This window comes from Octopus sinensis, linkage group LG30, assembly GCF_006345805.1.
Source record: "Octopus sinensis linkage group LG30, ASM634580v1, whole genome shotgun sequence".
NCBI lineage: Eukaryota > Metazoa > Mollusca > Cephalopoda > Octopoda > Octopodidae > Octopus > Octopus sinensis.
Window position 1 is genome coordinate 2,310,642 of NC_043026.1, and position 7,985 is coordinate 2,318,626.

The following is a 7,985-nucleotide window of genomic DNA, read 5'->3' on the forward strand; positions in this document are numbered from 1 at the left end:
GAGAGCACAGAAAGAAAGGAAAGGAGACAAAAGATAAAGCGAGCAGCCAGGACAGCCACAACAACCACAACAATAACAGCAACACATCTATACTGCCTATTCTAAGTAAGACAAGGTTAGACAGGAGGAGGAGGAAAGACAAAATGGTCCTTTCACAGAATTCTGGCTTAAACTTATAACCCCTCATAACTTTTCTATTTTGGAAGATTTTCATAAAATTTTTGCAAATTTGTGTTTCTATAAACGGAAAATCATACGACTATGCAAAAAACAAATTTTTGTGTGATTTAAGGGCAACTTAGCTACTAGTTTTAGCACATCTCACGACCACCTGATACCTTACTCATTTCTTTGTCACTCTGATATTTGATGGCATTGATGTTTCTCAATATTATTCTTCCCATAAACACATTTAATGGAATGGTAACACACATACCTAAGGGTGGTCCATTGCTAAGATTTATGCAAAAGATTCTGACTCTCTCTCTTTTACTCTTTTACTTGTTTCAGTCATTTGACTGCGGCCATGCTGGAGCACCGTCTTTAGTCGAGCAACTCGACCCCGGGACTTATTCTTTTGGTAAGCCCAGTACAAACCGCTAAGTAACAGGGACATAAACACACCAGCGTCGGTTGTCAAGCAATGTTGGGGGGACAAACACAAACACACAAACATACACACACACACACATATATATATATATATAAATACGACGGGCTTCTTTCAGTTTCCGTCTACCAAATCCACTCACAAGGCATTGGTCGGCCCAGGGCTATAGCAGAAGACACTTGCCCAAGGTGCCACGCAGTGGGACTGAACCCGGAACCATGTAGTTGGTTAGCAAGCTACTTACCACACAGCCACTCCTGCGCCTATTCGTATTTTCTTTAAATTGAAAGTGGGGTGGCATTAAAAACATTTTCTTTTTGGCATAATTGTGTGAATTCCCATGAGTAGAACACAAATTTATAAAAATTTTCAGAGAATTAAAAAAAAAAAAATTATTAAGTCATGTGGGGGTTATATGGGGTGTTAGAACCAGAATTCTACCAGTCCATTTACCTTATTTCTGTAGAAACAAAGTATTCCATCTTCCTGGTTAATGGATTCTGTCAGTAAATTTTTATCGTCGCCTTTTTGTTGCCCCAAAAGTCTTGCATTCCTTCAGCGTATTTTGTTTTCATGTTGCTGTATGCTTCTTGGTTCATTTTTAGGAAATCTATACACAAACATGGCTCTGTGGTAAGCAGTTTCCTTACTAACCACATGGTTTCAGGTTCTGCTCCACCATGTGGAATCTTGGGTGTCTTCTACTATAGCCTCAGCCTGACACAAGCCTTGTGAATGAAATTTGGTAGAGGGAAACTGAAAGAAGCCTGCTGCGTATATATGTGTGTGTGTATACATGCTTCTGTAGTTTATACAAGGTAAGCCCATTTCTGTTATATTTGTTGCATTCACTGAGTGTATTTTGATAGTAATTTGTGGTTTTGGAGCAATAACTCTACTAATACCCAACTGAATTTTGATTTGTATTTTTTCCTATAAAGGTATAAACTTGCTAACCACTTTATTATTACCATTATCATTATTGATAAAATGATACCTATTTAATTTTATATACATATATATATATATATATATATATATATATATATATATAATTATCAATAATATAGGGTGAAATTAATTAATTTAGAAATAATCATTAATTTCACCAAGTAGAGTTTGGCATGTAAAAGACCCATTCAAGGAAGGTTTAAGTAATACTAATTAATTAATTAAGGGTTCAGCAACGATTTACCTCACCACACACCGAATTTAGAAATAGCAGTCAAAAAGTATTGGCTATTCTTTCTACTTAAAAGGGAGATCCCAGTAAAATCAGAGCACTTAAAAAACAAACGACGCAGGCAAAAGAGAAAGAAATGACGGAAATCATTCAATATTAAGTTACCTATGTAACATATATATATACATATATATATATATATATATATATATATATATATATATATATATATATATATATATATATATATATATAAAATATAATTGCCAACTAATGTGGCAATCCCGTAGAGGACGATGCTACTGTTGTTTTTAACCTCAGGAGGACATCTCCTCTATCTGGCTAGCAACACACTGTGCCTGCTTAGTATTTGCGAGGGGAAATCATGGGTTTCTGGGTAATAACCCGTCATCAGTGTGTGATAATCACGAGTTAGTGATGAAAACTCATCCCACACACAGGATCTGGAAGACATACTGGACCTGATCAAATTATGCGTCATAGTGCCCAGATGCTATGAATGTGGACAGAAGGGTCACATCAGGGCTATATTCCCACAGAAACCTTCAGCAATGGGTCCCCCTCCACCCGAGGATCATACACAGCCTGAAACCTCAACTACGAACGTCCAAGCCAAGGCCATACCTCACGAAACACACACCAGGCTCAACCCCAGTAGCAGAGACCAACGACCCAACCAAGAGAGTGAAGAGAAGGACAAACCAGAATCCCACCAATGACACACAACCCACCACCGACGCCGCCGACCTCGAATGGAAGGAAGTCACAAAGAAAAAACGCAAAAAAAGAACACTTCCCCTACACCCCTCCACACCACAGGCACACATCCACCCGCACGCACACTCCACACGCTTACACAACAATCACAATCATCTGCTAACCCCCAGACACTGCCATCAACCTCACAGCAATAAATACCAGCAACACGTCACTTTTTTGAATCCCCGTTCAAAACTCCCACCTCACACCCCCGAATACCCAATACCTCCAATTCATCCACAGACAATCATTCATACATTGGTTTAAAAGAGAACTTCCCTGACGATGTTGCACTCCTTCAGCTGGCTTTCACAAAACATCTCTACCTTAATTTAATGAAGGATACTCCACAAGCCCCACTAGGAAGGGAGGATCTACCTACACCCTTCCAAGAAGATTGAATGGAAGTAAACTTTTCTTCCCTCTGCTTTCATGGTCTCGCTCAAGTTTGCCAGCGTGAATGTGCATGGTCTGAGATCGTATTAGAAGCAAGCATACTTGCTAAACGATTTCAAGTCATGGAACTTAGATGTGATAGTCACCAGCAAAATCAGGCTGATGGGGCAGCAGGCCTTCCCGCCCCTCTTCGATGGCTACGGGATCTACGTATCTCCATGCCAGCCCATAGGTGCGGGAAAGGGGAGAGCTACAGTCTTATTCAGAAAACACCTGGATTTAGAGATCAGAATAATCTTTGTGGACCCAGGGGGTAAGCTGGTCGTACTTGACGTGAATCATAGTAGCGGTAGTGCCTTCAGACTGGTCGCTGTCTGTGCACCAAATGACACTGGACAATTGGACTACTTCGGGTGTTTAGAGACCTTCCTTGGTACGTCGCACACTATAGTATTAGTAGGTGACTTTAACACATTCCTAGACGCATGTGTGGATTGTGTTGGCTCAAATACAGAGAGAAAAAGGAACACATGCCTTGCTAACCTGCTCAGTGGCTTCCAGCAGGCTGACAAGTTTAGAATGGATTACGCGAATGCTCCAATGTTGACATGGACTAACAGCGTTGGGTCTTCCAGGTCTTTCTTAGAGTTTTTATTAGGTTAGCAGATAGTATTAAGGTTAATTGTCCACTATTTCACATCGTCAGCTGTACGGATCGCAAATTTGTGATCTGTAAGCTTGACTTAAATAGGTTTTGTAGACAGGGCCTCAGTTTCTGGAAGCTGAACACGTCACTCCTGGCGTGAAAAGCCTACAGAGGCCCTATCAAAGATCTAGTGTAAAGGGCAATTATAGGATCCATCAACAACAGGCGATACGTCCTAAAAAGAACCATTAAATTTAGATTTAGCACAGAGTCAAGACTATTGAAAAGGTTTCAAGACGCAACGAAAATGTTAGAAAATAAAAATAAGAAATAAGTGGAAATTTTACCGGTGAGTGTGTTAAATGATAAGGCACTAAAAGAGAATGACTCTCCCCAGACACAACAGAATATGCTTCAACACACGAACTCACATAAAGAATCTTGCAAACCAAATCCAAAAACGAAATTTATATATATATATATATATATATATAAACACACATGGTACAAAATTATACAAAAAAAGAAACAAATTACAGAGACAGAGTGTATTAGTATGATGCCCAGGAAAAACGGAAGAATTTGTTGATGTTCCACGCCTACATTCTTCTGTAGAAAGGAAAAAGGAAGAAAACAGAGGGAGAAAAAATGTATGTATGTGTGCGTGTATATATATGCACGTACATAAATGTGTGTGTGCGTGTGTGTGTGTGTGTGTGTGAACGCTTGCGTTTGTCCCTCTTTACATCTGGTATTGGTCGCTTTACACTCCCATAACGTTCGGCAAAAAGAGACCAATAATATAAATACTAATATTACAAACAAGTACTGGGATCGATTTGCTCGATTAAAATTTTCAAGGCATTGCCCCAGCATAGCCACAGACGAAAAATTGAAATCGATAAAAAAAAAAGATAGGTCTGAAACCGTGGCAGATCGATTGATAGATGCATTTATACATATCTTAACAATACGAAAACTCTAGCGATGCTTGTGTGTACACGAAATATCCCAGAAATAGTATATTTTTATCTTAATTTTTTTTTTGCATATCTATCTTCATACTTACCTTCGGCAGTGCAGTACAAATTTTTGTGATATTTGGGCCTCTATTTATTAATGAAAACGATTAAACAATTTTTGTTTGTTATTTCTTGACGAAAAAAATGGCCTCCGTGTCGTCAACGCACGTACATACAGAATACACAAACATACGATGAATGTCATGGTGGTCAATCAACACAAGCACGTCTGCTATCTGTGACATATACACACACATAGGCTTCGCACGCTCAAAAACAAAAAACGTCGACTTTTTGACTTACACAATGTTTTAATCATTTAGAAATATTAACTGATTGTGATTTCAAAAATGTAAGTTGTTTGTACAGTAAGTATTTATATTTTAGCTTTCTTTAAACAGACAATATTTTAATTTTTATTTCGATTATTTTCAAGTGAATGGCGATTTTTCACTTTGACTCTCAGAACTGTCATCCTGAATTCGTTAATTTCCGTAAAAAAATTATATTTATTTACTTTTTTGTTTTAAAATAAAAGATGTATGCATGTGGATATGAAATGGACGTGTGTGTGTGAAAGAGAGTGAGAGAGAAAGAGAGAGAGGAAGAGAAAGAGAGAAAAAGAGAGAGAGAGAAAGAGAGTGAGTGAAGGGGTGTGTTGTCATGTATGTGTAAATGTCTCTCTCTCTTACACACACATACACACGCACACACATACGTCCATTTCATAGACATGTTCATACATCTTTCACTTTAAAACAAAAGTAAATAAATAAAAAAAAATTACGGAAATTAACGAACTGATCCGGATGACAGTTCTGAGAGTGAAAGCGAAAGATCGCCCCAAGGGAATACCATGACAAAAATTCTTTCCAAGTCCATTCAACGTATCTCAACGCCAAAGATTTGGCTACTATTTCTAGCACGCCCTGCTACAACGTAACAGCTATTTGCGATAAAGAACCCGAGTTACATGTTACGTGGTAGCAGGGCGTGCAAGAAATAGCAGCCAAATTTTTCCTTTTCTGGGGAAAGGAGCCGTTTACGTGTGATTTCAATGTCACATTCGTTGAAAGCATGCAAAATAACATGGAAAAGGAAAAAAAACACGAAACAAAACTCCATTGCTGGGAAACTCAGACTTTCCAAGTGACCCAATGGATCACGGGTAGTCTAGATTGGACTCACTATATATATATATATATATATATACACACACGCACAAGGTGTGGTGGATATATTATTGCCTAAATTATGCAAAAATGTATATAACACCGACATCTCATTTTAACAGGTATATTTACCAAAATTAAATAAAAATATCTTGAAATAGTAAAGAGTTTTTAAGTCTGAGGCTGTGTGGGAAGATGAATGGAGGCATAATGTCACCATCACTAGTGGTCACTCCAAACACCATCATGTTGACCGGACGTTTGATTTTTATCAACTCTCGGTGCAACTTTTTTACCCACCGCAGCCTGTGTGCACACACACGTATATATATATATATATATACGTTTAAATATTTGTTGTGCAAGATTTTATTGGCTAAACTGGCAATATGACCATTCCGAAATATAACAATATATATATATATATATATATATATATATATATATATATATATAGATAGATAGATAGATAGATAGATAGATAGATAGATATATGTGTGTGTATATATACATATATATGTACATATATATATATATATATAGATATATATATATATATATATATATACATATATATGTATATATCTATATGTATATATATATATGTGTATATATATATACATATATACACACACACATATATATATTGAGAAAGTAGTGAATGATGGACAACGTCTTTTGAGAATATGGTTGATTGAACCTCGTGTGTTCAGAGAACATGTGAGTGATAATAATTTATACTTTATATTATCTTTTAAACAGTTATATATTTAGCTTTAATTGTAACAAGGTTTTTTTATAATAATTTTACTTGGAAATGGATGTGCCGCGTTCAATTAAATCATAATAATAATAAATAAATTATAATTTATATACATATAACTGTACAAACAATATTAAATACATAAACAAATGAGTCAAATACGTAATTGTTTAATTAAATTTGATGGATATCTGTCCTCATCTTGTTTGTTGTTGATACATCTTTTCAGCTGATATACCCTCCAGCCTTCTTCAGGTGTCTTGGGGAGATTTCGAACCTGGGTTCTTATTCCGAAGGTATTTTTTGAATTTATTATTATTATTATTCGATCTCAGAATTTTGGGGTTAGTAGCCCATGCTCTCAACCACTGTGCCCGTAGGCATGCCCATGGGCAATTATGGAATTAATTTTAGAGCTTATAAATCTAATATTTTTCTATTCTTCCTTAATACCAGTTCCCATATGCTGCTCATATCTGCACTTGGTCTGCTTAGGAGGTTGTTGTGTCCTTGCATATGGGCTCCTTTTTTTAGTTTTCGTATTTTCCAGTGGTGTTCTCTGTGTATTATTTTAACTTTGTCCCACAGGGGGAGATGGTCTTCATTTTTCCATACATGATCAGTTATACCTGATTTATCAATATCTCCTCATGCTTTATGATGTCCCTGTATCCTTATTTTGAGGGGCCGGCATGTTTCGCCTTTGTATAACCTACCACAGCTGCATGGGATGGAGTACATGCAGTCTTTGGTCATATTCTCTTCTTTTTGGTGGCTTTACATCTACTTAATTATTATTATTATTATGTATTTTCTTGTACATACATAAGGCTTGATGAGGGTGTCAAGGATTCCATGAAGGGGTCAGTGGTCTAAAAAGTTTGGGGACCCCTGGATTAGATATCCTTTTTGATACATTTTCAAGTAATCTATGTGTGGTGTTTTTTGGATGGTTACTTCCTATGTTGATGTATCTTAGGTTAGTATTTGGCATATGGTAGGCCTTATGCTTCCCTGTTTCTAGATTAAGGTTAACATCCAAGAAGTTAATGGAATTGCGTTCATTTTCAATAGTTATTGATAGTCCTATGTTCTTGAAGAATTTCTAAAATTTTCTCTTATATATCTCTAATTAGATAGGTTATCAGGTCATCCCTGTAAAGACCACATCCGAATTCTGGAAAATCCCTACCTAAGTTAGATAATATGTACTCCCACTGAATCCTGTGCTGAGTCTGCTGATCCCATTGTACTATCAAAGCTATCATTAGTGTCCTTCCTTACCCAGGATTCATTATCAAATTTTATAATTGCTTTCTTAACCGCTAGTGTTATGTTGATTTCACTCGTATTTAGGTTAGTATTCTTTTATGCAAATAAGAGGGCCTTATTTAGTAATATTGGCTTAGTTGA